The 22,601-nt window shown below is 37.4% G+C and overlaps 1 protein-coding gene across 5 annotated transcripts in view; it reads left to right on the top strand.

The window, feature by feature from the left end:
• The window catches only part of Slc24a2 (solute carrier family 24 member 2), a 233,696-nt gene that overhangs the window by 60,704 nt on the left and 150,391 nt on the right, over positions 1 to 22,601 (top strand). The gene's annotated exons all lie outside the window — the stretch shown is intronic.

Here is a 22,601-nt window from a genome sequence, read left to right as displayed (position 1 = left end):
CCAAAGTGCAGCCAAGCTCTTTAAATGTGTTACCCTGCTCCCAACTCATCTTTTGCAGACTAAAACTGAGCAGAAGTATCTGTTGAATCTTCAGTCATCTGAGTAATTTTAGCTGTGAGGACATTGCCTTTTCAAAAGAAACAACTTGCTTGGGGTTGAAGATCAAATGCTATCTCATTCTATTTCTTCGGTTTGTCATTTTCTTCCTCTTAGCATTGCTCCCTTATTCTGATTGAGTAATATAGGCAACTATGAGTTTAACCACTAGTGTGATTTATGGTCACTAAATTCTGTGGCTCAGAATTACTTAAAAAATGTTTTCAGACTTTACAAGAAGGAATAGAAGATACATTAGACCTCCTTGGCACAGGTCGAAACTTTCTTAATAAGGACCAAGAATCACAACAAATCAGAGAAAGGCTGGATAAGTGGAACTGCATTAAACTGCAGAGCTTTTGTATGGCAAAGGACATAGCTAGTAAACTAATTAGGAAGCCTACAGAGTGGGAGAAGATCTTTACCAACCATACAACAGACAAAGGCCTCATAAAATTGAATCAACCCAAAACTAATCTCCAAAGTAACAACCATCCCATTAAAAGATGGGCCAAAGACTTAAAGAGAGTCTTCTCTGAAGAAGAAACAAAAATGGCTTATAGACACATGAAGAAATGCTCAACATCTCTGGTCATAAAAGAAATGCAAATCAAAACAACTCTAAGATTCCACCTCACTCCAGTTAGAATGGCCAGGATCAAGAAAACTAATAACAACAGATGCTGGAGGGGATGTGGCCAGGAGGGATCCCTACTGCACTGTTGGTGGGAGTGCAAACTCATTCAACCACTATGGAAAGCAGTATGGCAGTTCCTCAAAAGACTAAACATAGAACTCCCCTATGACCCAGCAATTCCACTACTTGGCATTTGCCCAATCATCCAGAAACAAAGACGTACTAAATCCACCAGCACAACAATGTTCATTGCAGCACTATTTACCATAGCAAAGATATGGAACCAACCTAGATGTTCCTCAGTTGATGAGTGGATCAACAAGATGTGGTATTTGTACACAATGGAATTCTATGCTGCTGTCAGAAAGAATGACATTGCCCCATTTGTTAGGAAATGGAAAGACTTAGAAAAGATCATATTAAGTGAAGTAAGCCAGACTCAAAGGAATTTAGGCTCAATGGTTTCCCTCATTTGTCATAATCAGTAGAAACCTTGGGCTCTCTTGGCAGAGATCTGCAATAGAGCAAAACCTTGATACAAAAGGCCATATAGTAGGACGCTAAATGAAAGGATCTCTAGGATATAGAGACAGAAGCCATATAATGAATGATTGTTGTTCTTAAGGTACTATGTTATCTCTCATCTCTTTTGCTGTCCCTTGGTTATCTCATATTGTTACAGTATCTCACTTTGTTACCTGATATATTTGTATTTGGTTATTTGAAATTGGATAGGAAACGGAGGAAAACAAGATGAGGGGTGGGGGTGGGGGGGAGGGAAATAGGGACCAAGACATGTGAAAGGGTATCAATGTATGGGAATTAATGCACTTTCTATCTGGCCAATATCATGTAACCCTTCTATTAATTACAATAAAAAATATATGAAAAAAATGTTTTCAGCCAGACATCTGAGTGGCTCATACCTGTAATTCTAGCTAGGATTACTCAGGAGGCTGAGATTTGAGGATCATGGTTCAAAGCCAACCTGGGCAAGAAAGACCATGAGGCTCTTCAATTAACTACTAGAAAACTGTAAGTGGAGCTATGGCTCAAAATGGTAGAGCTCTAGCCTTCAGCAAAAGAGCTCAGTAATAGCACCCAGGCCCTGAGTTCACGCCCCACAACCAAAAATAATATATGTACATATATATATGTATTTCTATGCTAGGAAACTTGCTTTTAACTTATTCTTCAGAGTTGTCATTCTCTATCAGATGTAATTATTGTGTCTGTATCAAGATAATTACACCCTTAATGAATTTTTATTGAATTAAGCTTTTTTAATCTTAAATTCTATCCTGAAGTACAAGGTATGGCATAATTTTAAGCTGTGAATTTTGACACAATGTATTTTTCTTTTTCTTCTCTTTGACTCTGGTCCTTTATTATTAATTATTAACAGAAACTTCCTTCAAGTTAAGTTTCAAGGAGAATTCCATGAATAGAATAAAAATGGCCTGTCTCTGTCTGCTTCTGCTATTCTAGGAGGCAAGATAATAGCCCTAGTATTTCTTGGGGCTCTCTCTGGAGCTATAATAGATGCTAAAAGTCATATGGCAAAAAGAAATCTTATTTCAAACAGACTGTATTAAATCCACTGGAAGACAATGAAAGATGTAATTTTTGATAGAGTTTAAGGAAGAAAATCTTGACTGCAAGTTAAATGGGAAGCAATAGAATGTTTGGAATAGAAACACCTGTACCACACATTATTTTTTAAGATAAAGGAGAAGTACCAGATGTTCAATGGGTTCTTCTTGGGTACATCTTATTTTTCTTTGTAGTTACCAGAAATATGAAATAAATTAAAACTCCTTCACGTAGAAGGAACAAAAATAGAATAACATAACTGCTAGATAAAGCACTACCTAAAATAATGACCATAGCTATTTGGTGATGTATTATAAATGAGATTACAAGAATGTGCACAATAAAGTAGCATCTGTCATTTTAAAAACAAGATGATTTATTTTAAAATGGATACATGCGCACTGCTTAGATTGACAGCTTTTGAAATTTTGATGATAATTTTATCACTACCACCCCCAAGTCCCAGTATTTTTTTAGTGTGCCATTTGCTTTGGGATTTTCCTTGAGTTAAAAATTGAATAATCTTATTGCAGTGCAGAAAGGATTTCATTACTTTCAGAGGTGACCTTCCAGATTCGATTAGGACAAGAAAATAGCCTTTAACATGACTCACCTACCTTCCCATGCTATCTTCACCCAATTCTAGTACTGATTCAAATGCTTTAGAAACTCTTTGAGATTTCTCCTCTTTGCCTTTCCCAGCCAGAGTCAGTAATAGCAATGTCTGAAGGTTGCTTAGAAATTATCTCCTACTCATGTGATTCTGACACAAAATGTTCTGCCTGGTTTCTTCTACATAAGAACGGAGTATCCCGTTTCTTGAAGATAAGAATTGAACATCTCATTTTTGTGGTCACTTCACAGAAAGCCTAATTCACATCCCTATACTTAGTGGAATGTGGTAATATTTTTAACTGGTACTTTCTAATTAAATGCCCCAGGAATCAAGCCTATCTTGATTCATGTACTTTCAGTCATTGCAAAACCGTTAAGCCAGTTATTAATCAGTTATTTTCCAGTAAAAATATAATAGTGCCAAAGAAATTAGGGCTTTTATTCATTTTATTGTATAGAAAGTCATAATATGGTTTTGGTCGGTTGTGGGCCTTGCACTCAGGGCCTGGATGTTGTCCCTGAACTCTTCAGCTCAAGGCTACCATCCTACCCCTTGAGCCACAGTGCCACTTCCCATATGTTCTTGTTAGATACCAAAATATGTGGTAAGCCTAGCACTAGCCTATGATAGTTTTTCCAGTTGTATAAATTGAATTTCTGTCATTGGAGATGTAGTTTAGTAGGAGAGAGTTTGTATGACATACATGAGAACCTGATTCCATCTTCAGACTGAAACAAATAGGAAAATAATAAGTCCCCAATCTCATAAATTTTCCTAGGGAACAATATTGAAGATGTATTTGATTTCATCTTCTCCAAGATGCCTTATTTTAATATTATTTGTTTGTTTTCTGTTATCTATAGGAGACAACTTAATCACTATTCTCTATAGTTTCCATTCAAATTTTAGCAAGACTGTAAAAGTAACATTCACAAAAACTTCAGTATCTGCTTCAATACTTTCTGGATGCTTTCTCCTCCTGAGAAAGACTGAATAACCAATGGAGTATGAAGAATTGAGAAGTGTGACATGGAAAATAATCTGTACAAAAGATAGAAAATAGGGCCAGGAGTTGGGCAACTAGCCCTGGGTTCGATTCCTCAGTACCACAAACACAGAAGAAGCCAGAAGTGGTGCTGTGGCTCAAGTGGCAGAGCACTAGTCTTGAGCAAAAAGTGTCTGAGGACAGTGCCTAGGCCCTGAGTTCAAGCCCTACGACTGGCCAAAAAATAAAAAGATAGAAAATAAAAAATGCTCAAAGTGAGCTTTAAAAAGAGGTCAATTTATCTGAAAAAAAAGGTATCTCACTTCTTAACTATTTTCAGTTATATGAAGAATAAGGACCAATAAACATATCCATATAGAGATGTAACAAAAACTTTAGATGACAAAGACTGATGTTAGAAGGGATAAAAATATTCTCAAAATGAAGGCTGATACATGATGGAATGATTAATTTAGAATCATGTAATTGTTTTACTGGGAAGTTACAGGAAGGAGGAAAACATGCCGATGCCTGCGATGATGGAAATTAAATGACAGTTTTCAAAAAGCCTCCTGTTTTAACAGTTTTAACATTTCTTTCTATCTACTACTTAATTTCTTTTTTATCATCATCTCATGAGTCAAGCCTTTTAAACTTCATTCTGACAATGGAAGAAGGCATTAATCTTTAATTATTTTATTGGATAGCATATGTTTATCCCCATTTCTTTATGCTTTTCTTCTTTTGTTGCCAGTATTTCATGCAAATCAAAGCACTATCTACAAAATAAAAACCATTCCACATGCTTCTTTACTCAACATCAACATAGGATTTCCATTTCAGAATAGGAAAAGGTGACTGCAACTGAGACCTAGCTGCCATAATTTTACTCTACATTTGCATGGACATACAGAATTGACCTTGCAATTCAAACCAGAGTTTGAATGGGATTTCAAGAGAGTATTTTCATAAGAAATTACCTGGACTAGGTACAATGATTCAACCTCTGTTGTTCCTTGCTCTCTGATTTGTTGTTGAAGGCCTTTAAATCCCCTTAACCTCAAGACAACAGTGATTATTCTGAAATTTATTAAAAGACAAAAAAGGAAATCATTGGTATGAAGTAAAACTTGTAAAGATAAATACCAGAAACTCCTGTGTCTGTATGGAATTCAGAGCAGAATTGTTGGTAGCTGTGTGCCCACATTGTCAAGTACATTGGGGTATAGGTCAGCAGATCATGTTAATACTAACACCAGAGAAATATTCACTATTTGTAGCAGCTTTCAAAGATCTCCCCTACACACACACACACACACACACACACACACACACACACACACACACACACCCCAATATATATAAAACACCCTAAATACACACCAATGGTTTCAGAACTATAGGGAGGAATTCAATACATTTCTGTTTCAGTCACAAAACCATTGGATTCTTGGCCTATATTGTGGTGGCTTGCATTCCTTCTTTTTGTTATTGTTGTAGCTGTTGCTGGTAGTTTTTCTCCTTGTTGTTAACATACAGTAGAGCTAATGTGACAGATTCCCTGTGCTGCTACTGACTCTGAGAAGAGGCTTTAATCACAAAGAAAAGTCTTGAGCCCCAGATATCCAGTCTCATCTTTCTTCCTAAAATTCAGTAGTTTCCCAAAACACAGGGGCCACTTCAGAATTCATGGTTTGTCATTTGTGTGTTCACTATGGAATTTCACCTTTCACTTTTCAAACAACACTTCTTCACTCCTCTTGCATAGTATCTGGTACCTTACTTTCCATCGTCAGAATAAATCAAATGGATGTACCTGAAGCCCCACATCTACCTGACTGGGTTTTGTTTCTCATTGCAGAGATACTTTTTTAAGACACATTATAACAAAGCAGGTATCAGTTCTCCTCCTTGTTTGCAACAGCGACAATATGGCATCTGCTGGTTTATCTCTAACTTGCTTTATCCTGTGGAAATTTAATTATGTAAACCACTGTGCTCCAGATCTAGAGTACTCTCAGATGAACATTGATAACCTGAAAAATTGACATGGCTTACTTGAAGTCAGAAAACAATATGTATATATATATATGTGTGTATACTTACATATATATACTAACATGCATATATATTTATTTATAAAAGCAAATGCTGTCATAGAGTAAAACCTGTAAGGAGAATGAACCAAAACTAATGTTTGGAGCAAAACAGAATTGTTGGTAGCTGTGTGCTCACCAGTGTCAAGCACTGTACTTGGCATGTAAATAATCAGATCATGGTAATAGTAACACCAGAGAAATATGCACTATTGTATCTTCTTTCAGATATCACACACACACACACACACACAGCATTTTACATACACATAAATGACAATTAGTTTATATATATATGCATATATATAATGCATTATATATATGCATTAGTTTATATATATATGGTTTATATATATATGAGATGGTTTGTCGTTGTGATCAACTCTATTATATGCACTAATGTGAACTCAGGAAATAATAACGACATGAGATTTGAAAAAAATTTTATTATTTACTGAACGAGTGCTAGATAGCTAAATCAGCTAATTTTTCTTGTTGTTGTTGCTGCTGCTGTTGTTGTTTTCCAGTCCTGGGGCTTAAACTAAAGGCCTGCGCACTTTCCTTGGGCCTTACAAGGCTAGAGGTCTGTCACTTGAGCCCACAGCACCACTTCCAGCTTTTTCTATGTATGTGGTACCAAGGAATCAAACCTGGGTCTTTATGCATGGGAGGTTAGCACTCTATCACTAGGCCAAACTCCTGGCCCCTAATTTGTTTTAAATACTCATACTTTAACTATAATTGAAGAATTGTTAAACCTAGCCAGGCCATTTTTTTCTCAACTCTGTTTCTCACTTTTTGGACCCTTCCCTCTTTTGCCTTCAATGGAGTTTTTCAGTGCTAACCCTGAGAATAGTCTAGTTTCTCCCACTTTCAGCCTTAGTTCTCATTCTGAACTAAAGCCTAAGAAACAAGATAGATAAAGGCAGCACTCATCGAGGGCACTGTAAAGAAATAAAATAAATAAAAAATCATGGTGTGGAATTGCATAGGCCAGACATGAACCAAACAACCAGTGCTTCCTGAGTCGTGGTGTACGTCTGACTGAGTTGCTGAAACAAGGACAGTATTCTCCCATGCTATTGTAGAACAAGTGGCTGTTATCTATGCGGGTGTAAGAGGGTATCTTGATAAACTGTAGCCCAGCAAGATCACAAAATATGAGAATTCTTTCTCAATGCATGTTATCGGCCAGCACCAATCCTTGTTGGCCAATATCAGAGCTGATAGGAAGACATCAGAGGAATCAGATGAAAAGCTGAAAGAGATTGTAACAAGCTTCTTGGCTGGTTTCAAATCATAAAGGCCTATGGATTCATATCAGATACTGTCTGGTTTGTTGTTTCTTCTAGAAAAATTGGTTCCATTTATAAAACAGTTCTCATAGTCCTCATATACAGAAAACACGTGAAAAATAAAAGTTCCATGCTATGTGGTTAAAAAAAAAAAGAAAAGCACTGCTCAAGAAACTAGTACTAGGTAGATAATTCCTTATTTATAAGGTCTTAAGACTTTAGCTATACAGATTAATTTACTAATCTGATGATGAGAGTGTTTCAATAATCCTGTAGAGGGATTGTCAGACTCTTCTACCCAAAGCTCAGTGCCAGTAGCAAAGGGAAAGAATGCCTTGTAACTACATTAGTGAACTGTGCCCCCGAAAACTTCTCCAAGCAATAAAGTCTTAGTAGTTTTTGCCCAGAAGGAAGATGCGTCAGAAGGCTTTGCTTTTTTTCTCTTTCTTTCTTTCTTTTGGCATTTTATGGAGCGTAGGTGGAAGAGAACTGGGTAAGACTCACTTTGCAGAGGACTTGATTGCTTTGTGCCAATATTCAGTTTAACAGCTTATTGCAGATGGGTCCCTTCTTTCTCATATAGTTTGAAACACGTCAAGGGAAATGTGTCCCAATTTCTCAGACCAAGTCTAAAATTTCAAAAGGCAAGAAGCCAGTATAAATTCAGAGCATCGGGCAGGGAAACTAGTGGATACAGCACTCCAAAGTTCCCAAAGATGAAGAGAACTGAAAATGGGTCATCTTTTATTAAGCCAATAGAAAAGCAGGACTGTGGAGGCCTATGGAGGACACTGTGGATCCCTGCATTTGGACACACATGAGATTCACCTTCAGGGTTAGTCAGAAAGTGTCCTTGATGGGATGGTAAATGCCTGGCTGGCAGCAAGGACCACAGGTCCCTGCCCCAGTAGGACAGGGGAGCTGTCACTATGTACGCTCTCCTTGTATTCACATATACCATTCCTATATTCTTCTCATGTTTAAAATTTGCTCACTAACGTTGATCCACTGGAAGATGAATTCTTCACTGATTCTTTATTGAAGAGCCTACCGCAATATAATCACCACAAGAGAATTTAATTTCTTTTTTTTTTTTTTGCAAGTCCTGGGCTTGAGCTCAGCACCAGAGCACTTTCCTTGGGCTTTCTCAAGGCTAGTGCTCTACCACTTGAGCCACAGCACCACTTCCAGGTTTTTCTATGTGTGTGGTACTGAGAATTGAACCTGGGTCTTCGTGCATGCCAGCAAGCACTCTATCACTATGCTAAACTCCTGGATCTGAGAGTTTATATTTCTTAATCACAGAAAAAAAAGAGAAGAAGCTGTAGAGAACAACTATGGAAATGATAGATATTCCAGAATCCCTGGTAATGTCTTGAACCATATCAGATGATCTGGATGCTGTGTAATTTTATTGTTCAACATGCACATATAATGGCTTTTATAGACTCAATTTTCTTGATTGTTAAAGAAAGAAATCACAAGGCAAGCATTTTTAGTATAATGTTTTAATAACCTCTGAGGCCAAAATTTTGGCAGTAACTTTTTATTATTTTGTTTGTTTGCTTATTACATCTCATTATTAAAAATTAGAAATCTGGGCCAGATGTATAGGTATATGCTTACAATCCTAGCTACTTAGGAGGGGGAGATAGGAGGATTACAGTCTATAGCTGGACTGGGTTTAAAAAAAAGTGCAAGACCTTATCTAGAAAATAAGCAAAACCAAAGGGGTTGGATTATGGCGCAAGTGGTAGAGTGCTTGGGTAGGATTCAGTTCAAATCTCTGTAGTACATTTTTTCTTAAAATTCATATGCAATATATAGGTTAATTTTTGATAAAGAATTACATTGACCTGACTATTTTATTTTATCATCATTTAAAAATAAACTTGAGATTCCTGGGCTATTTATGCAGTACCTTTCTGCTGTGGAGCTGGGTATATGTCTCTGCGATCTAATGTTTCTATTTTCTGAAACTTGATGACCAGTAAGGCCGTCTAAAGAAAAAAATGTTAAAAAAAGAAAAAAGTTTAAAAAAAAAGAGAAAATAATGTTAAGGTTGCAGAAAAATAGGCTACAAAGCTTGGAGCCCTTTGGCCTATTTTCTAGGGTACAAGTCATTAGCTCTTAACTTCTAACTCTGCCCCTACCTTTTACTAAATGATGTCAGTGCACCTAAGCATCTCAGGCAAAGAAAAGTGCAGAAATCCACCTATTATCCAGAATGCACATACCAGAAATCAACCACTATAAGCATCTGGAATAGCAGATGGGGAAGAATGGAATGGGATAAGAGAGTGTGTTTTAAAGTCTTCTTTGAGCAGATAAAAGTTAAGTGATAATAGTAAACAGGAAGACCTGGAAACCCAGAGGCTTTAGTGTACCACTGATTATGTAACCATACAGAAACAAAAGATAGAAGCATGAGGCCTTGTCAAAGACCAAAGAAAGAAAATTATTTCTTTTCCTATCATTTAAAACAAAAAGAATCTGAATGTTAAAAAGCAAAGATAACCTCAGAAGGGAAGATGCACATTCTACCTTTGATCCACCAATTTTGGAAAGCAAGGCTTATGACATTGTCTTCAAGACTCTGCATGTACTGCATAGAACCTGTGAGGAGGGGGAGGTCTGGAAGACATGCTCGATTCCTGATGCTGTGGCCTTAAAACACCCTTGGTTGTGCTGATGTGCAGTTTCACAAAAGGGTAGACATCCGAGGTCAGACATGTAGCTCATGTCGATAATTTCAGCACCCTAGACAGAGGTGGTAGGACCACAGTCCAAGGCCAGCCCCAGGAAAAGTATCAGACCCTTGTCTGAAAATTCAACTGAAGTAAAATGGACTGAAATCATGAGTCAAGTGGTAGAACACTGGCCAATCAAGTACAAGGGCCTGAATTCAAAGCCCAATACTGCCAAAAAGAAAAAAAGAAAAGAAAAAGCTGTGTATAATTCATTGATACACATTAAATGCATATATCATCCTAGATGTTTTAGTTTTAAAACAGAAAGTACTGTATTTTTGCAGAAACATTTCCATCAGTATAAACTTGGGCAATGTGAATGCAGAATTACTTAATTTTTCAAAGTCCTATTTAATATATTCAGAAGTTCTAGCTCCCTGGAGATTCTCGGGGCTGAGGCATTGTGGAACTTCATTAAATAGCTGGCTGGACCCAGGTCTCATGAGAATCCCCTGATCATTCACAAAATGCACAGCTAGGAGATAGCTTGCCTTCTTCACACTGTACAATCTCTTTGGTACTCAAAATGTCTCTTAGATGCTTGCAGTTCTTTCCTGAAGAAAGTCGGCATCTTAGAAATGAGTCTAGTATGCCATAAGATAGAGGGATCTCTACCTCACAATCAAGCAGGGACCTGAGCACATGAGTACTTTATGAGGCTAGCTAGACTCGGGTACTATGAACTGGAAATATTATACAGAAATTTCCCATCAGCTTACAAGAGTGAAAACAACGTTAGGTGTTTTCTAAGTGTCGAGTGAGTTTTATTTGCTAGCAAGGGGACACCATTGTTAATATAAGATGAGAACATCATTTCTTTCTTCCTCCCCTTTCAGAATTGATACTGGATCTTGAACTTAAGATTGAGTGCTTTCCCTAAGCTTTTTCAATGAGAGTTGTCACTAATCAGGTGAGCCTCAACTGCATTTTCAGCTTTTATGGTGGTTAATTGGTGATAAGAGCTTCACAGACTTTCCTGCCCCAGCTGGCTTTGAACCACAATCTGCAAATTTCAGTCTCCTAAGTAGCCAAGACTACAGGCATGAGCCCTGGTGCCAATCAGAACATCATTTCTTAATGATAAGGAATACTACAATTTCAGATCAATGAAAGCATTTGAAAAGTTAGTTAAGATTATAATTGGTTGTCATACACAAGGTATCACTTTAGAGACAGTGAATTAAAGTATTTCTATTATCACAAAATTTCCTAGCTTTGTCATTGTTTTATATAACAACACCAATGCAAGTTTTAATTAAATTGAACTGATACCTTTCATTGGTGGCATGTTTCCATTCCTCCAGAATGAGAGCTTTCTCTCTTCTGATTTGCCAAATGTACCTCATTCCTCCTTTCTTGCCTTCCTTCACCAAATAATTATCTAGGTACTAAGTACTAGGATTACAATTGTGAACAAAAGAGATTAATTCATAATAATCATAAGTACCTTATATGATATTAGCTAGGGATAAATAATACGAAGAAAAATAAAACAAAAAAGGAAAAAGGAGAGACAAGTTTCCATTTTAGGCTGAGCTTTTAAAAAGGTTTTCCTAGAGGTGACATTTGAGTATAGACCTAAATTAAATGAGGGATTGAATCATGCAGATATCTAGGGCAGTGATTCTTAACTAGGATTGATTCTGCCTCTCTGGGGACATTTGGCATCTGGAGATACTTTTTAATAGTTATAACTGGGAGTAGGGGTGCTGGTGACACTTGGTGGTGACAGAGATGCTGATGAACTTCTTATAATGCACAGGACAGGCCCCTGAAACAAAGAATTATCCAGCCCAAAAGGCCAAGGGCACCAAAATCAGAAAAGCCTGGTCTGGGGAAAAAGCATTCCAGACTAAGAAGACAATGTCTGTGTGTCTGAGGAAAAGTGACAGTGTTATACATGGCAAGGACTATGGTTTGAAAGGCAAGTCAGGGCTACAGCCTGTGAGGTAACAGTCTAGGACATGCTCCCTACTTAAACTTCTCAACCCTTCCTCGAGACCCAGAAAACTTTGCAGTGTATTTCTACAGAAGCACTATCTCTGAGTTTTTAAGAAACAAAGATTTCACATGATTTTTCTCCATATATTTTTATTGTAATTAATAGAAGGGTTACATTATATTCACCAGATAGAAGGTACATTACTTCACATACATTGATATCCTTTCTTATGTCTTGGTCCTCATTTCCCTCCCCCTACCCCCGCCCCTCATCTTATTTTCCCCCCTTCCCTATCCTATTTCAAATAACCAAATACGCATATATACAGCATATCAAATAGCAAGGCAAAATGCTATAACAATATGAGATAACCAAGGGACAGCAAAAGAGATGAGAGATGACATGGTACATTAAGGACAACAATCACTCATTACATGGCTTCTGTTTCTATATCCTGGAGATCCTTTCATTTAGCATCATACTATATGGCCTTATGTATCTAGGTTTTGCTCTGTTGTAAATCTCTGCTAGGAGAGTCCAAAGTTTCGGCTGATTGTTCACATGATTTTTTGACATTAAAAAAGGCAAGTTCATTCATCTTGCCCAGTATTGGAAGATCTTGGCACACTGGCTCTATAGGATAAAGAAATATCATTTTGCTGAAATTCTGGAATGCAGCACCCCAGTCAAGAAGTTCCTGGTCTTATGGCTATTTGGATTTAGTGAAATGAGACTGAATTCACTTCCTCCAGTTTATGAGTTATATATTTCATTCCTTGCATCCATATGGAAGCCTAATTCTAAACTGCATTTCTACTGATATCATCTCCTCAACCATTTTCTGTATGGCTATTATTCTGACTTTCCTTATATGTTTTATCTTGAGATATCCTCTTGGAAGATCAGACACCTCAGTATTGTTCAGTATTGTAAAGGTTTCTGTATGATCTTCAGGCCTCTTTCAATGTAGTGTGAGTGACTTCTGACTTGGTCTGTTTAGTCCATTGCCTTAGGTTTTACATAGTAGATCTAAATTCTGTTCAGATTGGGATGGTGAGATCAGAGATCCTGATGATGGACTTTTGTTCGCATAATTTCTCTTCACTGTTATTTTCCACTTGCCCACACTGCAGCTTCTATTTTGCTTTTCTGCCCACACAACAGAGATCTTGCATTAAGCTCTGAATATTACTCAGTGACTCTGTTTTCTAACTTTAAGTTTAATGAACACAGATTCTTGAGAAGTGCAGATTATAGACTTCATATTTTCACTTTCAAGCTATAGCTTGGATTTGAAGATGCAACAAAAGTAAGGCATGAATCTTTTTTTTTTTTCAGTTGGTGTTACTTACCCTCACTTGTAAATTTCCTAGACTCTTTTGCTGTTTATTGCTTTATGTGTGTGTGTGTGTGTGTGTGTGTGTGTGTGTGTGTGTGTGTGTGTGTATGTGTGTATGCCTATGCTGAATTTGAACTCAGAACCTGGGCATTGTCACTAAGTTTTATTTGCTCAAGGCTCGCAGTCCACCACTTAAATCACAGACCCACTTTCAGGTTTTTGGTGATTAATTTCAGATAAGAATCTCATGGACTTTCCTGCCCAGGCTAGCAGGGAAAGATCTCTGACTCTTTTTGAGTAGCTAGGATTATAGCCATGAGCCACCAGTGCTCAGCTGTTTGTTGCCCTTTGATGACTTTAATGTTTAAATTCAGCCCCCCACCTTCAGTTTTCTAGTGGTTAACTGGAGATGAGTCTCACACACAGTCTTTAATGCCTGGCCTGGCTTTGAACTAAGATACTCAGATCTCAGCCTTCTGAATATCTAGGATTACAGGCCGGCCCCACCAAACCCAGTAGGGCGTTTCTCCTGCTTACTAGAAAGGCACTCTACCACTTATGGCACCCTACTAATGCTTTTTTGTGTGGATGGCTTACAATACATGGTTTTGCTTTGTGCCTGGGTCAGCCTGGACTATAAACGTTCTATTTGTGCTTTTCTTTGTCTCGGAGATGACAAAAACCTGCTGCTGCACACCATTGTGCTTCCCCTATAGCTGGGATGACACTTGATCTAGACATTGGTTGAAATGGAATCTTAAGAGGTTTTATGCCTAGATGGCTTCAAAACCATAATCCCTTGATCTCTGCCTCCTAAGTAGGTAAGTTCACAGGCCTACGCCACTGTGCTGGTAATCTAGTGTACCTAAATTGTCTATACTTTTGGTAGTATCCACTTTCAAAATGTTCATTTAATATGTATGGCATTGGTTCTCTGATCTTGTGGTTTTAAGCTCCCTTTACACCCTTCAAAAGTACCAAAGACCACAAAGAGCTTCTGTTTATGACTATTATATCTTCTGTGCTGACCATATTCTATATTAAGTGTACGAAAATGTTCAAACTCAAGAAAATACAAACACATGTGATATAGCCATCAGACCAAATGTGTTACCACATTAGAAAACCCCAGTGTGTGCTGTGAATGAATAAGAAGAAAATGGGAAAATGCAATGGTTGCTTGATAGCCAAAGAAGACTAGATACCAGGATGCCTGAGGACACCAAAATCCTCAAATATTCAAGCCTTGTATAATTAATGTTGTGTTTCTGTATAGCCCATACACATTCTCCAAAATACTGTAAATCACCTCTAATATAATAATATCTAGTAAAATGTAAGTTATATGTAAACATCTGCTATAGTGTATTGTTTAGAGAATAATGACAAGAAAGGAATCTGTACATGTTCAGTACAGATACAAATTTCCCCCAAATTTTGGATTCTACTTAGGCTTTGCAGGTGCAAAACCTTCAGAGTCAAAGGGCCAATTCTATTGTCTTAGGTGTTGACTTCACTGACTCCTGAATTGGAAATATAATAACCATCAAAAGACCCTCAAGCCTCACCTTGAGAACTTAAGCAGAGATTGGTATCTTCCATGACCTCCAAATTAAACTTCCCCGACCCTGAAGTGAGCAGTAGATATACCCATGGAGAGGAAAAGGAGGAAATAAGCATGTGTGAAGAACATTCTGTGTTCTATGTATGATAAAACAGGTCGGTATCCATTCTACTAGCCCCACTCCTTCAGCGAAGCCCTCATTTCACTCAACTAGTTTACAGCCCTCTAGTTGCACTGCTTCTAGTTCAGGACAAGATCATCTTTCACCAGCATTCATACAACAGCCAGTCTGGGCCTTCTGCCTGGCCTCCAGTCCTGTGGCCAGAACAGTCTTCCTAAAACCTGATACAAGCTATATTTGGCTCTGACACTTCCCGTTGCTTTCTGAATGCCATTAAACTTCTCCAAGCCCATTCATGACCAGTCTCTGTGGAGCCCTCCCACAATATTTTCCTTCTTTCCACTGCCCTTACCCATGCCCTAGCAACAGCGACTCCGCCCCATTAGTTGGATAACAGAGTACAGTACTGATCTTCCATCCAACAGGGTTTTCATAGGCAAAAACCACAGTCAGGTGGTGTGCAAGGAAGCAAATAAGCAGATAGTAAACAGGTAATAAACATCAGTGCTTACAGGTGGTAGCTATAATTCCAGTGAACATGAGCAAAAAAAATTGTACTTTTCCCTTCGTCCCTTTCTTTCCTCTGGAGCAAAACAAAATTTATATCTGAAACTACTCTCTCTTTGTGAGCCATGTGACAAAACAAAATTTACATTTGCCTTTCTTTGCTGTTACTTGCTTTGCTGACATAGCCCCATCTCACTGGTTGGGTGGCTGTCTTGGTATCCTCCTCATCTCCACGTTATTACACAAACAGCAGTTGTTATTTTAGCTATTTTGTAAACCACAAAAAGACTAGTTTTGTTGGCTGATCCCAGTCAGAATGGATCCTCATTAGAAATTGTTTATAGGATTAAAAGCTGACCAGAAATTCAATTGTTCTCTTATTTGACAAATGATTATTGACTATTTATTCTTGCAGAAGTATGCAAAGTATGATATGTCGAAGATAGTTTGATTCTGATAGAGAAGTTAGATGTAAATAAGGTGAAGATTTGATCAAATACGTACCAATCACAACTTGGAGAATTATTACTTAATTACTAGATGCTCCCCATTATCAAAAAGGGTTCAAAGTACACAGTGTATACTTGTTCAAAGTACACTGTGTATGAATGGAAATATCACAATAAAACCCTCTCAAATTACAAATATATGTTAATCAGAATATTTAAGAAGCACAAATTGTACAGGAATCTTTAGATTATTCCAGTCAAACTTCTAGACTAGAGTTTTGTCAAAATAGGATTAAATTTGATGGATTAGATTAAATTATAGGAGGAAATACAGAGAGATTTAGACAATCCCCAGTGTTGATTGTTTGAAGATAGTATAGACTATTGACTATATTTCTCATACAAATAGACCAAGCTGTGAACAGCTCATTTTCATAAGACCTAGTGTTTCCTTGGATTCCTCTTCTTTTTACAATAAAAACAAAAGCAGGAAGAATTTCAGATTCAGAGTTAAAGCACCATACTTCCAAATCTACTTCTCACATTATATTATCTCTTGGGACCTTGGGTTTTAGTGTAACTATAACATAGCTATAGAAGTAGTGCCCTGGATGATTAAAACAAAAGTTTAATGTGGTTAATTAAATAATGTATATAGAAGAGTACCTGCTCATGGTTCTGAAAGTGCTCACATAATGAGGGAGAAAATTATGAAAGGGAAAATGTGAGCTAATATTGTAAGCCACAGCACCACTTCTGGTTTTCTGTTGGTTAATTGGCAATAAGAGGAGATAAGAGTCTCTCAGATTTTAGTGCCCAGGCTGGCTTTAAACTGTGATCCTCAGATCTCAGCCTCCTGAGTAGCTAGGATTACAGGTGTGAGCCACTGTGCCCAGCTTGTATTCTATATTTTTATCATGTTTTTTACAACACTTAAAATCAACATGTCAACACTAAGAGCTCTTCTACCCAAAAAGTAAGGAAAGAGGGTATTGATGTATTGCCACCTACCAGTAACGAGCTGAGAGCTTCAAGACGTATTTGGGAGTAGGGGAGGGGAGGAGAGCAGTGTTCACTTCTCAGCAATCAGTGAAAGTTAAAGTCCATCAGAGCACACTGAGGTGCCAAGACTGATGCTAACAAAATATACTACAGTCTGCCTCTCACCTGCTTCTGTTTTGATCATTGTCTTTTCAGTTGATCATTATTTCCAGTCAACCCATATTAATCTTCCCCAAATTAACCTCAGGTAGTTTTTTTTTCAAAATTCCCAGTGCTACCACAGAAAAAGATTGTTTTTATAGCAAGAAAAGCATAGGCATAAACTAATAAAGCTAATGCCCTGAGAGTTTAATCTTGCTCCATAAGTTTTTAAATTTGGGAGTGCAGAAGGGACAATGGAAGTGCTTGCTGTCTATTTGTGAATTAGGTTCCAGGCTTGCAATATGAACCTTAGGAGCCTTGAATTGTTGATCCCTTAAGAATGCATTTCTTAGAATAGCAGCAACACCAGGAGGAAGTGAGAAAATTGATTGGAAAAGAGAGAAGGTTATAGATGTCCCTCAGTTGATGAGTGGATCAACAAGATGTGGTATTTGTACATAATGGAATTCTATGCTGCTGTCAGAAAAAAATGACATCGACCCATTTGTTAGGAAATGGAAAGACTTAGAAAAAAATCATATTAAGTGAAGTAAGCCAGACTCGAACGAACTTAGGCTTAATGGTTTCCCTCATTTGTCATAATCAGTAGAAACCTTGGGCTCTCCTAGCAGAGATTTGCAATAGAGCAAAACCTAGATACATAAGGCCATATAGTATGAAGCTAATTGAAAGGACCTCCAGGATATTGAAAAAAAAGCCATATAATGAATGATTGTTGTCCTTAATGTACTATGTTATCTCTCATCTCTTTTGCTGTCCTTTGGTTATATCATATTGTTACAGTATCTCACTTTGTTATCTGATATATTGGATATATTTGTATTTGGTTATTTGAAATTGGATAGGGAAGGGGGGAAAACCAAGATGGGGGGTGGGGGGCAGGGTAATGGGGACCAAGACATGTGAAAGGGTATCAATGTATGTGAATTAATGCACCTTCTATCTGGCAAATATCATGTAACCCTTTTATTAATTACAATAAAAATATTTTTTTAAAAAAGAGAGAACGTTAAAGGAAACATTTAAGATGTACCCTGTTGATTGACACTAGAAAAACTGAGCCTGAGACATTCTGAGCCAGCACATGAGCAGAACATCACACTCGAATTAAAATGTTTCAATCCAGTATTAAGGCAGTCTCATAGCTGACGTAACATCGGCTCACTAAAGGGTGCTCATGTTTGCATCTCTGTGCATCCACTGAGAGTTTTCAGGGCCTTATGTGGAGGACTAGTTCAAATGTCTCTTAAAATCTGTCTGCTGTCTTCCTGTCAGTTTTCTCAAACTGTACTGCCTCTGAGCTTGCTGGGAAATGAGTAAGTCTATGCATGTTCCAATTAAATATGCTTCAAAATGAGACCAAAATTGCTGAAACTGAACTGGAGTCCTTGTATTTTGTTTGGCTTGTCTTGGGGCTTGAATTCGGGGGCTGAGTACTGTCCCTGAGGTTTTTGTTGTTGTTGTTCAAGGTTAGTTCTCTACCACTGGAGCCATAGCTGTACTTTAGGCTTGTTATTGTTTAATTGAAGGTAAGAGTCTCATGGGCTAGCTTTGAACCTTAATTCTCAGACCCCAGTCTCCTGAGAAAGGAAACTTCAGCCTGAGAAAGAAAGGAAACTGACATTTACGAATACTATGTAAGGTGCTTAGTTAACTAGGAATGCAGTAACATATAACACTCATTAGACTTTCTTAACAAATCATGTGGTTGGATTTCAGGAGTTCTTTAATTTGTCTGTTGTCTTAAAGTTAAGAAGTTGGGTATTTGAGACTAAGGCTAAATTTGTTTTAAGAGTTTACATTCTGTCTTACCTATGTAAAGGTAAGATAGAATCATCTAAAAACATAGGTTGCCTTTCTATAATGATCTTCAAAGCATTTTTCTTATACTCACTTTTTTTCCTCTGTGGAATACATATCAGTGATTACATTTTGCTGATACAATTACGTAGACATATTTTACCTGAAGAAAGCAAATCGCCATCGTGTGACTTGGATCTCATGACTTTTCCTACTCACTGGTTTGCTTTTTACTTCATTATTGAGTCAACCTACATTTTTAGTATGAAGGAGCTCCGTTGTGGTATTTGCACATATGCAGGATGTAGTTGGAATGAATTCATGCCCTTCATGATATTACCATCCCTCCCTTCCTCTGCCTCCTTTCCAAACAGCACTTGAAAACAGACTTCTTCTTGTCATATTCATATATCGTAACATGTATGTACATATATGCTATATTTACATATATACACACACTATCCATTAATCCTTTTCACCCCTGAGTATCTCCTGCTCCTCTTTTCCCCTCCTCTCACACTGGGTCTCCTCCCATCATCATTACTGTTACCATTATCATCATCATTATTGTAAGTCTATACTCCAACATGAAATATTTGGCTTTTCAAGCTTGGCTTATTATACTCAACATGAATATTGCCACTTTCATCCATATCCATGCAACGACATAATTTCTATTTTCTTCGTGGCTAGGTAATGTTCTATGATGTGTCTATACCATATTCTCTTTATATATTCTTTGGTTTTTAGGTCATTTGGTTTTTAGACAACTGTGGCTGGTCCCACAATTTGGCTATTGTGAACAGAGCTTTGATAAACAAGAGTATGCAGATACGTTTCTTGTAGATAAGTTTTATTTTCTGCAGTGCCCAAGAGTAGTATATTATTTCTCACTGTGTCCAAACCAGAAGAGCCAAGTCACTGGTGTCCTGACAGCGTCATTAGAAGGCAGATCATTTCAGAGCACCATTCTGTACAAGAGAGAAAGAAAGAAAGAAAGAAAGAAAGAAAGAAAGAAAGAAAGAAAGAAAGAAAGAAAGAAAGGAAAGAAAGAAAAGAAAGAAAAGAAAGGAGGGAGGGAGGGAGGGTGGGAGGGAAGGAAGGAAGGAGGGAAGAGGAAGGGAAGGGAAGGGAAGGGAAGGGAAGGGAAGGAAGGAAGGAAGGAAGGAAGGAAGGAAGGAAGGAAGGAAGGAAAGAAAGAACGTAAGAAAGAAAGGAAGGAAAGAAAGAAGAAGGAAAGGAAAGAAAGAAGGAAAGAGCTGATTCACTGGAATTGTTTTGGGGGGTGAGTCAGTCATAGGGCTTGAACTCTGGGCCTGGGAGCTATCCATGAGCTCTTCAGCTCAAAGGTACCACTCTACCACTTGAGCCATCATGCCACTTCCAGTTTTCTAGTGGTTAATTGGAGATAAGAGTCTCAGGGACTTTAGTGCCAAAGCTGACTTTGAACCTCGACCCTCAGATAGCCTCCTGAGTAGCTAGCATTACAGGTGTGAGCCATCGGTGCCCGGCATTTTTTTCTTAGTATGTTTTTTAAAGTCTCCTTTCAAAAATTTAGAAAATAGGAAAGGAAGAAAAATAACTCACCTCCATTATTGCTACTTTGGAAATAAACACAAGTATAAATTAGATGCATTTCTTACCAATACTTAGAATGCAAACTCATGTATTTTTTTGAAAAGTAGAATTATTCTGTCTGTAGTTTAATATGCTGGTTTACTAATTACGTTAGATGATGGGCATTTTTGTAGGCCATTAAATAATCTTAACAAACTTCCTTGTAAACTATAATACTATATGAATCCTAACCTTACTCTATTGAAATTTTCTTTACTGTTGAACATAATCATTCTTGGTTATAAGCTCTTAACGTGTGATGCTACAAAATTGTGTATCTAAACATAAAGCTGGCATATCCAACATCATTAGTTAAGGAGACTGATTTCTCTATCTTGAATTTTGTTGTTTGAAAAACCTTTCCAATATTGATAGATAAAACAAATTCTCCTTTGAATTTGTATTTTAGAGATTGCTATTTATCTGATTTTGGTTTGCGTGTTTACCTTTCCAGTCCTTAGAAAAGCAGCAGTAGATAACCAAGATGATCAGATGTCACAATAATTCCCAAGTCTTCACAGTCAAACCACTGCTAACACCAGAGAATAATAAGCACGTCTGTACAGGAGCTATATTTTATCCTTGTTCTTGTACCAGTTCTGACTTTGAGCCATTGAAGTTTGAGGATTTAGCTTGTATTTGAAATTAAATTGCATGTATTTTTTTTTGCCAGTCCTGGGGTTTGAACTCAGGGCCTTAGCATTGTCCATGAGCTTTCTCAAGGCTAGAGCTCTACTACTTGAGTCACAGCACCATTTCCTGCTTTTTTCTATGTATGTGGTACCAAGGAATCAAACCTAAGCCTTCGTGCATGCTAGGCAGGCCCTCTACCACTAGACCAAACTTCTGGCACCAATTTGCATGTCTTTTTTTTTTTTTTTGCCAGTCCTGGTCCTTGATCTCAGGCCCTGAGCACTGTCCTTGGGCTTTCTCCAGGCTAGAGCTCTACCACTTGAGCCACAGCACCACTTCTGGTTTTTTTCTATGTATGTGGTACCGAGGAATCGAGCTCGAGCCTTCGTGCATGCTAGGCAAGCACTCTACCACTAGGCCAAACTCCTGGCCCCAATTTGCATGTCTTTTTTTTCCCCCAGTCCTGGGCTTGGGCTCAGGGCTTGAGCACTATCCCTGGATTTTCTCAAGGCTAGGGCTCTACCACTTGAGCCACAGGACTACTTCTGGCTTTTTGCTACTTTTGTGGTACTGAGGAATCGAACCCAGGTCTTCGTGCATGCTAGGCAAGCACTCTACCACTAGGCCAAACTCCCGGACCCCCAATTTGCATGTCTTTTTAAATGAAGTTTACACATTTTATTTTTCACATTTTAATTTTATAATTGAAAGCATCTAATAATTGCTGCACATTAGGTTTTAATTCACTACTATATTTTTGGAACTTATTAATCAGATATCACTTTTTATTAAATTAGATATTTTCTTTTATCATTCTGAAGAAATGTTAGCATTTCAATTTATTTACTTATAATTTAAGATATATCCAAATCATAAGTAAATAATATAGCAAGAATGAGTAAGCTCCAAATGCAGCGTAATTAGAAATTTCATCTTTTTCCTGATAAACTATTTCCGTAGAGAAGATATTGAAGTAGTTAGAAGACTCAAGGGGAACACACCCACACATAAATATGATGTAAAAACTCTGATATAGATCTGCCTTCATACAAAATGCCTCTTATTGATGTATTTAAACTGAGTGGGAAGAGATTATACCAATGCTATAATAACATTCTATAAGAATATTTTTAACTTATTAAGATTTCATCATGCAAATAATAATTTTTCTAATGATTTTAAACATGTTTATATAGAATGCATATTGAAATGGTTCTGGAAACTTTTTTACAACTGAAAACTTTCTGGATAGCCCTACCTGAATGAACTTCTGTTGCAACTTAGCCAATTCATTTTGGTAAGAATTTGAAAATTCTCATTTGAAGAGGATTTAACAGGCACTCATTTTTAAATATTTTTTTAATTTTCTTTAAGTAGTTACACAAAAAGGTGCCATT

Source organism: Megascapheus bottae, chromosome 3 (assembly GCF_031878675.1).
Source record: "Megascapheus bottae isolate mThoBot1 chromosome 3, mThoBot2.hap1, whole genome shotgun sequence".
In the NCBI taxonomy this organism is placed as follows: Eukaryota; Metazoa; Chordata; class Mammalia; order Rodentia; family Geomyidae; genus Megascapheus; species Megascapheus bottae.
The sequence above is the reverse complement of the archived record's forward strand: the minus strand, read 5'-3'. Positions and strand labels throughout refer to the sequence as shown.